The sequence below is a fragment of the Mus caroli genome, unplaced genomic scaffold (assembly GCF_978045245.1).
Source record: "Mus caroli unplaced genomic scaffold, Mus_caroli_1 scaffold_10, whole genome shotgun sequence".
In the NCBI taxonomy this organism is placed as follows: domain Eukaryota; kingdom Metazoa; phylum Chordata; class Mammalia; order Rodentia; family Muridae; genus Mus; species Mus caroli.
In genome coordinates this window covers 2,251,717-2,268,079 of record NW_028227265.1, presented here as the reverse complement: position 1 = coordinate 2,268,079, position 16,363 = coordinate 2,251,717, and the positions used below count along the sequence as shown (strand labels likewise).

Here is a 16,363-nt window from a genome sequence, read left to right as displayed (position 1 = left end):
TGGATGAAGGCATTTTCTCAGAGTTCCCCTTCCTGGATAACTCCAGCTTTTGTTAAATTGACAAAAATATGTCAGAGAAGCATGATGTAAAATAAGGACAAAGTCAACAGTCAACAGTACCAAATAATTATGCTACTGTCTTCTTACACATAAGAGACTTAAACAGGAAGAGAACATCCTAAATGCTACCTAAAAATAAAGATATAGGCATACAGCGACTGTGGCTTTTTCTTACTAGATTGAGCACATTTCACATGAATCATACTTTGATGATGGCCAGCATTCTCATTTAGAAGTTTGCTTTTTCAGCTGACTGGGATTGTCACGGGCACCCTGGTGACAGAAAGTGACAAGCTGTTCCTCATCTAAGGCATCCCAATTAACACTGAAAGAAAACCTGAGATTCTTTTCACATGCCCCTTCTGTGAATCTGACCATCTCAGCGTGCTTTGAGGAAACCCTGAGAAGACAGCCTGCTCTGCAGCTTGTTTTTAAAACAAGCCTCTTGCTCACCCAGGCTGGGAGGACTCTGTTTAAAGCATGTACACTGTGAATCACAGTTTCAAAGGAAAATGACAGATGCAGCTCTCAGCCAAGCAATTTGTAAGGCTGGATGGCTGACAGATCCAGGAAATAGCAGAAAAACAACCAAAACACGATACCAGAGCCAAGGGCCTTGATGTAGCCCAAAGTGACTGAAACTCAACAGAGCGGATAAGATGGAGTGTATGATGCCAAGGAACAGAACCCAGAGGTGGAACTGCTTTGATGAATCAAGTAACCTTGGATGACAAGTGACTCTGAGACTCTGAGAGGATTCAGGATGCACCTTGTGGCAGTTTGAATTGAGAAACATTCTCCATTGGCTTAGGTACTTGAACATTTAGTCCCCAGCTGATATCTGTCTCAGGATTTCTATTGTGTTGATGAATCATCATGGAAAAAAAAAGTAAGCATCTTGGGGGAGGAAAGGGTTTATTTCAGCTTATAGTTTCACATCACAGTCCATCACCAAAGAAAGGCAGGGTGGGGACTCAAAGCAGGAACCTGGAGGCAGGAGCTGATGCATGCACCGGCTGTGGAGGGGTGCTGCTCACTGGCTTGCTCACCATGGTGTGCTCAGCCTGCTTTCTTTTACACCCCAGGACCATCTGCGCAGGCATGGTACCACCCAAAATGAGCTGGGTCCTCTTACATCAATCATTAATTAAGAAGATGTCCTACAGACATGTGTAAACCCTGATCATAAGGAGGCATTTCCTCAGAGTTCCTTCCTGTACAACACAACTCTTTTTTTTTTTGGCCTTTAAAAGAGGAGGCTTTATTGTTAATTATTTATCTTAACAGTCTCAGAAAGAAGAACATATTAGCTCAGTCTAACATGATTTGCAGTTGGCAAAATCTAGTGAAGCAAGTGTTCTGATTGCTAAGGATTTAATTTGGGTGCTTTTAATACTTAGCCATCTAACACTTCTAACACAATCCAGAATAATGCATCATCCCCTCCTTTTCGCTTTAATACCACACCTACCTCCCTTCAATACAGAAATATCTTCATTAAATATGATTCCCAGAGGACAGGTTCCCTGGAGCATATAACCATGAGGCAGTGCACAAAAAGAAAACTGAAAATAAAACTCTGTATGATAATTAACTAATCTAAGGAAACAAACCCTTCCAATATATTAGGAAATAAATACAGTTACAAACTGGAGGCTCTGTGTGGAGGCTCTGGCAGTGTAACTGAGAACAGCCAGCTATTTACAAAAGACACAAGCAGGAAGGGCGCCCCTAGCCCAGCAAGAGCCTCCAAAGCCAAAAGTGATCTCTCTGCCACATACAAGAATCCATCTTCATCTTTTTCCTTCTCGTAAAGCTGTCCTCTAGTTAGGCTGGACTGTGGGACTGTCTTGTCCACAAACAGGAAGAAGACCTTCTCGGAGGGAAGCTGGATTCTTTCCCTGATGATCCACATGAACTGAGCCACGGTGATGTCGGATGGGACCAAGTACTTCCTTTTGCCAATGCCAACAATCTGAGAGCCAAAGACTTTTTCCACGATTACCGGAACCCGGTCGAGGTACTTCATTCTGATCTTCGCAGGATTCCACGCATCTGTGTTCCAGCTAGCAGTCCTTCTTAAACATTCACTTCATGGCGGAGGGAGCCGGCTCTTTGAGCCACGGGTTTCAGAGACGCGACCACAACAACCAAGGCAGAGGCAGCGGCGGCAGCAATGACTACTCCCCAACAACTCTTTTTTTTTTTTTTTTTTTTTTTTTTTTTGGTTATTTGAGACAGGGTTTCTCTGTAGCCCTGGCTGTCCTGGAACTCACTTTATAGACCAGGCTGGCCTCGAACTCAGAAATCCGCCTGCCTCTGCCTCCAAAGTGCTGGGATTAAAGGCGTGTGCCACCACGCCTGGCTCCCCAACAACTCTTGCTTGTGTCATATTGATATAAAAACTGTCCAACGGAGTGATGTTGCCCAGGTTGGTTGTGAGACTTTTAGAGGGTGTGGTTTTGCTGGAAGAAGTATTTCACTGGTGTCAGGTATTAAGCGTTTGCTGTCTTGTCCCATGTGATAGTTTGAATGAGAAGGACCCCCAGAGGCCCATAGATTTGGATATTTGGTCATCAGGGAGGGGCACTATTTGAAAGGATTGGGAGATGTGGCCTTGTTGGAGGAAGTGTGTCACTGGGATGGGGGTGGGGTGGCATGGGCAGGGGCTGGGCTTTGAGACTTCAAAAAGCCCATTCCAAGACCAGAGTGTCTTCCTTTGGATCAGGGTGTACTTGTCAGCTGTTGCTCCACTGTCTGCCCATTACGTTTCCTGCCATGATGATAATGGACCAAAACCCTGAAACTGTAAGCCAGCCCCAATGAAATGCTTCCTTTTATAAGAGATGCCATGGTCATAGTGTCTCTTCACAGTCACAGAACACTGACCAAGACACCCCACGTCCTCTTCATTCTGTTTTAAGGGTTAAGGATATGAGCTCTCAACTTCTTTCTCTGGCCACATGCTGCCATGGCTCTCTGCCAGGACGGACTCTCCTTTCTCTGGAACCACAAGTGAAGACAACAGCAGCAACAAAACTATTTCTTCCATAATCTACTTTGCTCAGGGCTGTTTATTACAGCAACAGAAAATTAGTTAATAAAGGACCGAAGAAGCAGGCACCAAAAACTCTTTGAAGACTACACAAAGGCTAATTTTTTTTAGTAACACAATCCTAGTAGGAGGAGGAGGAGGAGTTTAAGTCCCTGTGGTTCCTCTCATGCATTTCATGACCCCTTACTTTTCTTTTATAAAAAAAATTTAGACAAGGTTTCATAAGGCCCGGGATGGCCTTGAACTCACCGAGTAGGCAAATGTGACCTTCAACTCATGATTTTCCTGCCAACACATCTATAGTGCTAGAATTTCTTTCTTTCTTTTTTTTTTCTTTCTTTCTTTCTTTTTTTTTTTTTTTCCGAGACAGGGTTTCTCTGTATCATCCTGACTGTCCTGGAACTCACTCTGTAGACCAGGCTGGCCTCGAACTCAGAAATCTGCTGCCTCTGCCTCCCAAGTGCTGGGATTAAAGGTGTGTGCCACCATGCCCGGCTAGTGCTAGAATTTCAAGTGTCCACCATTCCTGCTTTGTGTGGTACCAGGGATTGAACCCAGAGCTTTGTGATGCCAGGCAAGTCCTCTACCAATGGAGCTGCATCTTCAGTCCTTATGATCTTTTTCTCATTGCTTGTATAGAAACAACTGGTGCTAACTGAGCTTCTTCCTTCCGGAGGTCTCTGGTCTTCCCATTGGAGTTATGCTCCTCACAGATCGGGGTTACATAAATCTGTTCTACCCACTGAGGTACACACAGCACCCATCAGATGCTCATTAAACGTCTGGTGTGTGAACAGATAAACAAACATGTGCACGCTTGAGCTTTGCCACAGGTTCTGTGGGCTTGCAGATTCGTTTACTCCTCATCACAATCCCATGAGGAAGGCGTTTATCACTGTGTCTGTCTTACACTTGAGCAAACCGGTGTGCCAACAAAGTGAATTCATTGGTCAAGGGTGTATGAATTGGTGTATATGGCGGAGCTCACAAACCCAAGCAATCTGGCTCCCAAGTCCACTTCTAATTCAGTTCTTTATAATAATTAGCCTTCAACATCGTATATGCCTTTGCAGGTTTTTTCTTAGTCATCTTGCCTTTAATTTCTTTTTCTTTCTTTTTTTTAAAAAGAGATTTATTTATTTATGTATTTATTTATTTATGTATTTATGTATTTATGTATTTATTTATTTATTATGAGTACACCTAATCTGTCTTCAGACACACCAGAAGAGGGCATCAGATCTCATTACAGATGGTTGTGAGCTACCATGTGGTTGATGGGATTTGAACTCAGGACCTCTGGAAGAGCAGTCAGTGCTCTTAACCACTGAGCCATCTCTCCAGCCCCCTTGCCTTTAATTTCTTATAGCAATTTTCTAATAGGTCAAAGTATTTTCTGCAGAAGCCTAAATGCAAAAGAAAGCCACGGTTTTATTTTATTTTGTCATTTATTTCTGCACAGGGTTCTAAGTAAACCAGGGTAGCCTGAGCCTATTGATCCTCCTGCCTCAGACTCCTGAATGCTAGGACTTCAGGAGCAAACAATCTTGCCTCATTTTATTTTTTCTCTCTTTATTCATTTAGTTTTTTTTTTAATAAATCATTTTAATCCTTTTATATTATTGTAAATACATGGTAGGCATGGGGTCACATACCTTTTTTTTTAATTTTTTTTATTAGGTATTTTCCTCAATTACATTTCCAATGCTATCCAAAAAGTCCCCAATACACTCCCCCCCCCCAGTCCCCTACCCACCCACTCCCACTTTTTGGCCCTGGCGTTCCCCTGTACTGGGGCATATAAAGTTGGCAAGTCCAATGGGCCTCTCTTTCCAGTGATGGCCTACTAGGCCATCTTTTGATACAAATGCAGCTAGAGTCAAGAGCTCTGGGGTACTGGTTAGTTCATAATAATGTTCCACCTATGGGGTTGCAGTTCCCTTTAGCTCCTTGGGTACTTTCTCTAGCTCCTATTCATTTAGTTTTAAACATAATTTTTTTCTTGCTTTTTTTTGTTGTTGTTGTTGATTTTCATAACAGGGTCTTATTATGTCCCTGGCTGTATTCTGGCTGTCCTGAAGCTCACTCTGTAGACCAGGCTGGCCTCAAATCCCCAGAGTGCTGAGACTAAAGGTGTGCACCACCACCACCCACCTAAACATCATAAGTTTTTAAATTTAGATTTATTTATTTTATGTTTAGTGTTTTGCCTGCATGTGAATCTGTGCATTCCCATGTGTGCCTGGTACCTGCATAAACCAGAAGAAGGTGTCAAATTTTCTGGAATTGGAGTTATAGGCAGTTGTGAGCCACCATGTGGGTGCTTGGACCTGAAGCTGGGTTCTCTTCAAGGGCAGCCAGTGCTCTTAACTGCTGCGTCATCTTTCCAGCCCCACCATGCTCCCTTTAAAATACCCACTAAGCAATCCACCCACAAAACTTTTGACTCAAAATTTGTCCTCCTGCCTACAAGAAATGCAGGGGCAAAAGTGGAGCAGAGACTGAGGGAATGGCCAACCAATAACTGGCCAAACTTAAGACCTATCCCATATCAGTTTTTAGGGACTATTTCCCAATGTCTGCACAGAATGGCAGAGTAACAGGGCTTTCCAAAGGTAGTCGGTAGTCTCCAACCCACAAGAGAACATATCTGATTGTGACCAGTCTCCTCCTGTGACACCCACTGATTTTCCAGCTTCTCTTTCTACCTATCTGTGTATCTACCTATGTATGTATGTATGAGTATCTATGTATCTATCTACATATGTATGTATGTAGTGTCTATGTATCTATCTACATATGTATGTATGTATATATGTATGTATGTAGTATCTATGTATCTATCTATGTATCTATTTATTTCCATCTCTCTCTTATGTTATTTTTTGAGACAGGATTTCTCTATATAACCCTGGGTGTCCTAGAATTCTCTCTGTAAACCAAGCTGGCCTCAAACTTAAGAGATCTTCCTGCCTCTGCCACCTGAGTGTTGGAATTAAAGGGCGTGGACTATCACATCTGGCCTGGATCTGATTTTTTTTTTAACATTAGAAATTGCACAAATTGGAGTCTATAGGATATTAAATAAAAAAAAAATTAAGAGGAAGCTGGGGGTGTTGTGGTGGGGGTATCTAGGAAGAGTTAAGGAAGAGGGGGAATATGATCAAAATACATTGAGTGAAATTCTCAAAGAATTAATATACTTTTAATTTAAACAAATTAAATACCTTACTTGCCAGCAAGATGGCCCAGGAAGGAAAGGTGATTGCCATCATGTCTAACAATTTGTATTTGATCTCTTGACACACGTAGTGGACAATGAGTGCCCACAAGTTGTCCTTTGATGTCCATGTGCAATGGCAAACACACACACACACACACACGCCCTCTATTCAAATATGTGCAAATGTATTATATATATACGCATATGAGTACGTACCATATATGCATATGTATATACAACAGGAAACACCTCCAAATATATATTATGTGTAACAATTTTCTCCAAAATAAAACCATGCACCCTAGAAGTAAGATCCTTAAGACACAGGGTTCTCTAAAGAAAGGTGGAACAGGGAAGTTTTGCCAAAAGCTTCAGTCAGGGAGTCTCTGAAAGTGATAAGATTTACTCAGCTCTCCACCCCGAAGCTTATATCAGCAGTGAGGACTGTTTAGACAAGCTGAGCTGCCTAAAAGAGTCTCAAGCCAGCCCAGCCACCTGAAAGGGACAAAGACCAGCTGAGCTGCCTGGGTGACTCGCAGACTAGAAAGAGTCTCAGACCAACTGAGCTACCTGGAAAGGACACTCTCTTCCCTGTTTAGCTGCCTGTAGACTGTGTGGAGTGCTATTCCACACAGTCATTTTTAGCATTCATGAACTGTCACCCATGCTGGGGTGGGTTTTGGTGATACAGCTGTCTCCGAGTCACTTCTGCTCCTGTAAGTAACCCCTCAATCACATTGCTGCAAGTGACCCTAAATGGAACTCTTGGTCCACATTTGGGTGAGTGGATGTTTGTTCACACTTCCAAGTATTAGTGTTACACAGCTATATACAACCTCAATAATAAGTCACAATCCACAAACTCCAAGCTGGCTGAAGTCAACCAGCAAAGTTCTAAAAGGAGACTCCCCCTCCTCCCCTCCCCGAAGCAGTACCATGATAATGGCACGTTTCATTTTTCAAAAGCGCTTATGGAAGTGAATCTATATTTAAGAGACATTATACTTTGAAGAGAGAGTACAGATTGAGAGCACTTAATACCACTCACAAAGGTCATGATTGTGAAAGACAAGAAATGTTGAATTCTACTCTATACAGGCTCATGTTCTATATAGGTCAAAACAAATTTAATTTACCACCCTGGGTATATTACTTTATATAATATAAGCTGTTTTCCTTTAATAGTCCCAGGTGAGAACACTGTCTGCCACCAGACACAGAATCTGAGAGGAGAGGCCCTTTCTGCCCTTTCTCTCCTCAAAGGAAAACATGTCTGTGTGTCCTCAGTACTTCTGAAGCAACGTGGAAGAATTTCCACTATAACAGCCAGTTCTTCAATTCCCCGGGCATAAACGCATGTCTCAGAATTAATTTCCATTGCATCATCACTCTTTCTCCCTGGAGTAAGCACGGACCCTACAGGCTAAGGATTCACCCCCACAAGATTACCCCTGAGTCAGACCCCAGTCTTCATCAGTGTGTTCTAACTGACTGGCTGCAAAGCAGGGGGTGCTATGCCCTTCCCTCATGGTTAACTCAGGAAAACACTTATCATTATTGGTTTTTGGGAAGGTATGTCAAAGGATCCAGAGAATGGCAAATGAGTAGATACACAGGATGAAGTTCAGCCAGGCTTAGTAAACCAAGATGAGCAGAGAACTTCCTTCAAGCGAGAAATAAATTCCTAATATTGACAGTTTTCAAACTTTGTCTTTAAGGTAAGAATTAAACCACATGACTCCATTATCAATTCTATTAAAATTCTCCAAAAGTTCCTACAGAGGGAGGAATAGACGTGAAGAGAAGAAAGAAACATAGTGCTTTCTGATGTTATGACTGCACACCTACAGAATTCAGAAAAATCTACAGGAAAATTATGAAAGTCAGGTTTGGATAAGCTGGTATGCACAAAATCAGTGCACAAGCTTCAGCCATTACTTAAATGCAAGAAAAACCTAATTTAAAAGCTGTAATTTTGAAGGCCAGGTATGGTAGCACACAACTTCAATCCCAGCACTTTGGAGGCAGATGCAGGTGGATCTCTGTGAGTTTCCCGTGTCTATCTATTGAGTTTCAATCCACCCAGGGCCATATATCAAGAAATACACTCTCTCCATGTGTGTGTGTGTGGTGTGTGGTATGTGTGTGTGGTGTGTGTGGTATGTGTGTATGGTGTGTGTGGTGTGTGTAGTGTGTGTGATGTGTGGTGTGTGTGTGGTTTGTGGTATCTGTGGTATGTGTGTGTAATGTGATGTGTGTATGTGTGTGTGTGTGTGTGTGTGTGTGTGTGAAAATGATACCGAGGTGTAGTGACACTTGTCTATAGTCCCAGACTTGAAAGACTGAAGCAGGAAAATTGCTGTGACTTCCAGGCAAATTTGGGTTATGTAGTAAGTTCCAGAGGACCTTGAAATATTTAGTAAAACTATGCCCCAGAACAAACAACAACCGTGACAAAAACCTGACAACAACAACAAACTTAGTAGGGGAGACTCTATGACCATAAAAGGGGTTTTCTCAGAAAAAAGTATGTCCATTGTGCTTCTTGTGTGAGCACCCAGGGAAGTTCCCCAAATGTGGGAAACTCAGCTGCAAAATATGTGGAGGCAGGGGTAAAATTTCTTCCCGTCCTTCCCTTCCCTTCCCTTCCCTTCCCTTCCCTTCCCTTCCCTTCCCTTCCCTTCCCTTCCCTTCCCTTCCCTTCCCTTCCCTTCCCTTCCCTTCCCTTCCCTTCCCTTCCCTTCCCTTCCCTTTCCTTTTCTTTCTTCTCTCCCTTCTTCTTTTCCTCCTCCTTCTTCCCCTCCTTCTCTTCCTCCTTCCTCTCCCCCCTCCTCCTCTCACTTCTCCTCCTCCTTCTTTAGAAAAAGAAGACATTTATAGTAGCTGCAGAAGTATAGAATAACAAGAAAGGAATACTCCAAAAATTATCAAGCTCTTCACAAAAGCATTTTAAAACTCTATAGATGGGGGAAAAGAATCAAACCCATGGATGGAAAACTTGATATATTAATGGTTTCTAAATTGGTCAGTGGGTTTAAATCAAAGTCTCAAAGGGTCTCCCTTTGTCCTTCCCTATTTAGATATTGACAAACTCACCCCCAGATTTATAGGAAGAAGATAGAAGAATGAAGATTCTAGTTGGTGTAGTGGAGCCTATAATCCCTGCACTAAGAGGCAGAGGCAGGAGCATCAGGTTTTAAGGTCATTATCATCTAGTTAGAGTTCAAAGCTAGCCTGGGCTACCTAAAATCCTGTCTTAAAAAAAACAAAAACCAAAAAGGAATGGTTAATCTAAAAATTCTGTATGAAGAGTGCTTGAAATGGGAAGTTATGTGACTTGACCAGGAGGATTTCAGTGGAATTGTGAAGACAGAAATCTAACCTAATGGAACATGAGTGAGTAAGAGGGGAATTGCCAGCCTCTGCTCCAATAAGATGTGAGGTGAGGATGCTTTCTGGATGGGAGATGTTTGGTTTTCCTCCTCAAGATAAAGAGATTTAGCACTTAGTGTTCTAACAGGAAATGACTGAACAGGAAGAAAAAGTACTGATAAAAAATTTGGTACCTAAGTATTTGAGATAAAAGCAGATAAGAAACATAGTTTGGGCTGTTGACAACAGAGTGTGGCTAAAACTTCATTTTTGAAACCATCAATGTCATTCTACGAAATAAGTGTTAATAATAATAATGGCTATGCTGAATTGGACATTTTTACTAAGCACATTCTGTAATCAGGTACTCTGTAGTTTATTTTATTATTGAGTCAACACCTAGATGTGTGTGTGTGTTTACAATTTCTACAAATGAGGAAATTGAAACTTTATGAGTTTAGTTAACCCAGTAGGTGCTAGTTCTGATTCAAATTGAGCCTTCCAGATGTCAAAGTACTCAGATTATGCAGCTTTGCACAGACTTCCTCTTAGCAACCTTCCTGCAGAGATTTCTTCATGCCGGGCTCCTCCTCACTCTGGCTGGCAGGAAATGGGAGGACTTACTTCATTACTTCCCACTTGGGATCACTACATTTTCTCCCATATTTAAAATCATTACCATTGTTGAGAAAAGTGCTATTTTCACACAGCAACCACTGCCTGGAAACAGAAAGTCCTTTGGGAATAAATCTGAACTATTCAGGACAAATCCTAACAAGCTGTGTTTAAGGTTATTTATATTTTCTCTATTTTTATTCATCTGGAGGTCACAAATAACTGTACGTATGTTCACGCTGCAATCTGCTTGGGAACGTGACATTCGTGGATTTGTACTGTTACGAATCCTTTTTAGTTTTCCAAGACCTTGGTACACAAAAATGTTGCCCCCATAGAGGAACATCTGTCTGTTCAGGGAAATTGCTGTAGAAAGCTGCATTCACTTCTATCTGGGTCATGAGGTCCTCTTGAGAGTAAGGGCTTTGTTGTCACAGAAAGTTGACAGGAAAAGCCTTCCTTCCATTTTTAACGTCATTGGAGGAGAATCAATTGCCGAACTGGAACAATTTGTTAACCCTTTCAGATCTTGCCATGTGAGAGACCCTCATAATGTGAAGGTATAAAGGTGCTTTCCAGACATCACTTCCGATGGGAAGATGTTATATTCATCTTTAAAATATTTTATTTGACCTCATCTGGTAATTTGAAGCAGAAAATGTGAAAATTAAAACTCTTGGACTTTTCCTATTAATTATTCTTTAAATTTTTTTCTTTTGATGGTTTATTTACTTTGTCATAAATGTCTGAGTGCCAGGCTGGTATGTCTGCATACTGTGTGTGCGTGGTGCCCACAGAGGACAAGAAGGATCTGAGTTTCAGAGGGCACTGTGCTCCAAGAAGGTGCTGGGATCGGAACCTAGCTCTCTGCAAGAGCAACAAGTTCTCCTAACCACTGGGCCAATCCTCTAAGTCCATAATTATTCTTTTAGCTTGCGTTTTTTAAAATTGGGTCTTATATAAACCAGACTAGCTTTGAACTTACTGTGTAGCTGAGATACCATTCACAGTCTGTTCCATTTGTAATTAAGAAGAGTGTAGTAAGAAGATATTACCACAATTATACAAAACAGTTTAACTTCATGACTTCTTTGACAATGTTATTCTAAAAAGAAATGTGTCTGTAACTGTGGACTTTCCCACCTAGGCATAATTTCTCCAAAATAAGGACTCCGAGACTTAGTTAAATTTATGAATAAATGCTTAGGCTATAAGCTTGGGTCAACTAGCTTATAACTTAATTATCCCCTTTATTCTAGTCTAAGTCCTGTCAAGTGGCTGGTTACCTGGTCCTCAAATTCATGAGACAGTCTTCCTCTGTGTCCAGGTGAATCTCGGCACGCCTCACTCAATCCCAGGACTCCTCTCTGCTGAATGTCCCGCCTTCTATTTCTTGCTTCAGCTCATTGGCCATAAACTTTTTTTTATTAACAGGTGTTTGCTTTTACACAGGGCAGAAGAGATTATCCCTACATGTGTCTACACAATATCATCTAGCTTGATCAGTTTTCTCAAGGGCTTATTCTGACCCATTAATTGTCAAACCATTCTCCCCCACTCCTGAGATAGGATCTCACTGTGTGGCCCTAGCTGTCCTAGAACTCAGTGTGTAAACGGTCTGGCCTTAAACTCACAAAGCTCCATCTGCCTCTGCCCCCTCAGTGCCGGGACGAGGGTGTGTGCCACCACCACAACCAGTGCCAGGACTGAGTGTGTGCCACCACCACAACCAGCTCACATGGTTTGGAAGTACCTCTCACACTTCTCTTGTAAAAATCCTTTTCTCTTCTGCCTCCCATCTTGTCACAGACACGGAAGCAGGAGCCTCTCAGCAAGTGGCTCTACTGCACTCCAGCTCAGGGTGCTTCCATTGTAAACAGCCATGGGTCCTGACGTGTCTGTGGCTCAGGTTTTGACAAGAACAGATCTTATCAGAGATAGATGAGCCTCATGAAAACTCATGAAGCTGGAGTTTGCTCGGTGCTTATTTGTACTGGATGTTCATGACCCCTGATAATCAGGTAATGAACTATCAGGACACGGACAAACTGTAAGCACAGAGAAGAAATAGGAAGCAGAACTTGATTTAAAAATCATGCAGATGTATGTATGTCTGTGCGTGCACATGCGTGCATGTGTCTATTTGTATGTGTGTGCATGTATGTGTGCATCAATGTGTATGTGTTCTTGCATGTGTGTGTTTGTGTGTGTGTTTTGAAAGGATGTCATCTGGAATTCACCTGGAAAGATAAAACTGGAAACGTAAACAGCTTAAAAATTCTTTAAATTTGTTGTGCTTAACTAACCAGTTAAACATTTTTGAGACAACCAATTTTGGTGCCACATGCCTTTAATCCCAGCACTCGGGAGGTAGAGACAGGTAGATCTCTGAGTTTGAAAGCCAGCTAAAACTGGTCTACATAGTGATTTCCAGAACAGTTAGGGCTGTTACACAGTGAAACCCTGTTTCAGAAAACAATAAAAAATAAATAAGCCCAAATGAACAAACAAACAAACAAACAAACAAACAAACCAACTAAACAAAAGAAACAGCCCTCCTACTTCAGCCTCTTTGTTGGTGGAGTTAGGTTTATGCTCGACAGGCCTAGAAAAATTTGTTGTTGTTGTTGTTAATTGAGAATCATATTTGCCCTGTTCACGCTCACTTTCCAGTCTTCCCATGTTTGCCCCCTAGCAATCCCCTTCCCCCAAAATATCCAAACCTATTTTGTCTGGTCCATATATTCACTGGAGCATGATCAAATTCCAAGTGGCCAGCCTCTCAAAGGAGAACCAGTCTTTCTCTGCCTGCCTCTGCTCCAGAAGCAATCAGCTGAGAAGCAGAACAAGAGACAGGGCCGGCTCTCATTCTCCTACCACACTGTTGGTGCCACTGTGCGACTGCCGCTGACTGGTGGGGCTGGTTCTCCTCCTCCTACAGATATTAACCTGGCTTCAGGTGGCTCCTCTACCATGGGCATCTTCATGGGCATCAGTGAAACACCTCTACAGACACCAACATGGCCTCGGGCCATATTAGGACCACCGACCTATTCATGATCCTCAGAAGCTGCACAGACCACGAACCTCAGCATAGTCTCAGATGGGTACACAGGCTATCCACATCAGCATGGTTTCCTAAGGCAGCAAAGCCTGAGGACAACACCGAGGCCTTGGAAAACTGCACAAACTGCAAACGTACACACGGATCTCAGACTTCACAGTGGTCTGAGGCAGCAGCACAGACCACTGACGCCAACATAGTCTCCGGTGGTATTTCGGAGCACGGTGGTTCTTTGAGGAGGTTCAGAAAGTCGACCATTCCTCATCTTGGGCCTCATTCATTGCCTAGAGCCAGAGAGATCCCGGCCACGCGGCAGGTTTTGAGACCGAGTCTGCAACTGCATAAGCTCCCGACTGTGGCAAATCATCCCGTTGACTGTTCTGGGCAATGACAGCGGCCCCCTCTCTCACCTGTCACCACCTTCACATTTTCAGTTCTGCATCTCCCTGCACAGACCCTGCTCCATTTTTCTATCTTTCCTACCTCTCCATCACGTATTTGTTTATTTGTTCGTTGTACTGGCTCTCCCCCACCCCAGGGCAGCGTTCAGGTGTCTTTAGGTTGGCTGGGGCCACCCTATCTAGGAATTTTAAATTAAAGAATAGTCTAGCCAGCAAACACAAATTGGGGCACAGCAAGAACATTTATGTGTGCTCTTCACACAAATATCTCCACTTAACACCCATTCTGTGGTCACTTTGTCTCCAACCACTTCCTCCCATGGTTTCTTTACTACTTCCTTTTATCCACCCCCCAACATTGTTACTTTCTAACTTTGCACAGGATTGCTGCTCCTCAGATTTCAGCCCTCCCTTACATCTGCGGAACCACAGTAGTAGGAGATGGCTGTGGAGGTCTGTGCTTTTTCATCAGCATCCCTGGTGACAGCATCAGGGCACACAGCTTGAGGAGGAGCCGGAGAAGTGCAGAGTATTTAAATTACAATGCAAGCACTGTATTATATGGTTGTGTTAGTTTTCTAGTGTTGTGTGGAGAAATGACCAAACACACTGTGGCTTTCGACAATACAGATTTCTTGTCACAATTTCTGTGGGTCATGACTCCATGCCCCACAAATATTTATCTACTCACAGTGACATGGTGGGCACTGGCTTCTCACCTGCTGTGAGCTGAAGCTGTCCTAGCTTTTCAGAGGTCACCCACAGTTCCTGCACCATGATCCCCTCCCATAGTCAGCTAAGAACATGGTGCTTCTGCAGTCTGCTATTTTGAGCCTTACATCGTGGAACACAGTCACAACGGTGAGACCCTGTCACATTTTGGGGGGTTACATTCTGTATTCATCAGGGTTCTCTAAAGGAACAGAACTGATAGAATGAATGTATGTATTAAAAGGGAGTTTACAAAACTGGTTTACAGAATAAGATCTGGGTAGTTGAACAAAGACTCTGTTATGAGGATAGGCCGAGAATCCCATAGTTATTCAACTCAGGAGGCTGGATATCTGGCAATGTATTCCTGGAGAGCTGCTGGTCTTCAATTCAGGTTGAAATCCTAAAGAAATAGGATTTAATACTGCTAGCAACATGATAAATGACCTTTTGAGGGAGAATGAGGAAAGCAGCAAACAGTATTTCCTTCTTCAATGTTTGTATGAGAGGCCACCTGAAGCTGTGGCCCAGATTTATGAATGGAGAGACAGCTCAGTGGTTAAGAGCACTGGCTGTTCTTCCAAAGGACCCAGGTTCAATTCCTAGCACCCACATGGCAGCTTACAACTGTCTGTAATTCCAGTTCCAGAGGATCTTACACCCTTACACAGACATGCATGCAGGAAGATCTCCAATGTAAATAAAATAAAAACAAATAACTATATATAAATATGTAAAAATCTCTGACAAGTTCCCAGCAGCTTGGGTTTTAGTTGATTTCAGATGTGGTCAAGTTGACAATCAAAATTAGCTGTCTTCTATCAATTGGAGTTAAGCCATAGGTTCTCTCTGTACTGGGTGAGAGGAAATATTATTTGGAAGTTCCTATCCCACCTTAATATAAGGCATATACTAACCCTCTATGCTATTTTTTTACTTCCCTGTCGATAACCCTGAGATATTACTTGCCATGTTCCACCTGTGCCACTCCTACTCCAATAAGTCAGCCGTGGTGGCTTCCTTCTTCCCCCATGTCCCTTTCTTCTCTCTACGTGGTCCCTGTCTGAGACCTTGAGCCCAGGAACCTTCCACCCCTTCTACCTGTCTTCTGCCCAGCTATAGGCTGTAGGTATCTTTATTAACCAATCATGGATAACTTGGGGAGCAAGGTTTACACAACAAAAGCTTGAATATGTGAAAATTTTCTCCTCTTGGAGCAACCAGAACTTGGGGTATGTGTACTGGCTATTTTTGTGTGTCAACTTGACACACGCTGGATCTATCATAGAGAAAGGAGCCTCCCTTGAGGAAATGCCTTCATGAGATCCAGCTGTAAGGTATTTTTCTCAATTAGTGATCAAGGGTCCATTGTGGGTGGTACCATCCTTGGGCTGATGGTTCTGGGTTCTATAAGAAAGCAAGCTGAGCAAGCCAGGGAAAGCATGCCAGTCAGCAGCATCCCTCCATGGCCGCTGCATCAGCCCCTATTTCCTGACCTGTTTGAGTTCCAACCTGACTTCCCTGGGTGGTGAACAGCAGTGTGGAAGCATAAGCAGAATAAACCCTTTCCTCCCCAACTTGCTTCTTGGTCATGATGTTTGTGCAGGAATAGAAACCCTGACTAAGACAGTACAGAATTTAGCATTTGAATACAAATAGCACCAGACCAACCTCCTGTAAATTACACAGGTCTGTCATTGGAATAGCTGTACCACACCTGATAAAGACACGAGGGCTTAGAGTAATTTTCTAAAAATGAAAATCCAAAGAGGACGAGGGGAAGAAATACAAGGAGCACATATTTGTTGCTTCCAAGGATTGGATAATATATTATTTTTTTTATTAGGTATTTTCCTCATTTA

General features: G+C 42.7%; 1 pseudogene; it reads right to left on the bottom strand.

Annotated features, from left to right (window-relative positions):
• Positions 1-1,757: 1,757 nt before the first annotated feature.
• LOC110300926 (gamma-aminobutyric acid receptor-associated protein-like 2 pseudogene) lies at positions 1,758-2,156 on the bottom strand (annotated as a pseudogene).
• Between the last annotated feature and the right edge of the window lie 14,207 nt (positions 2,157-16,363).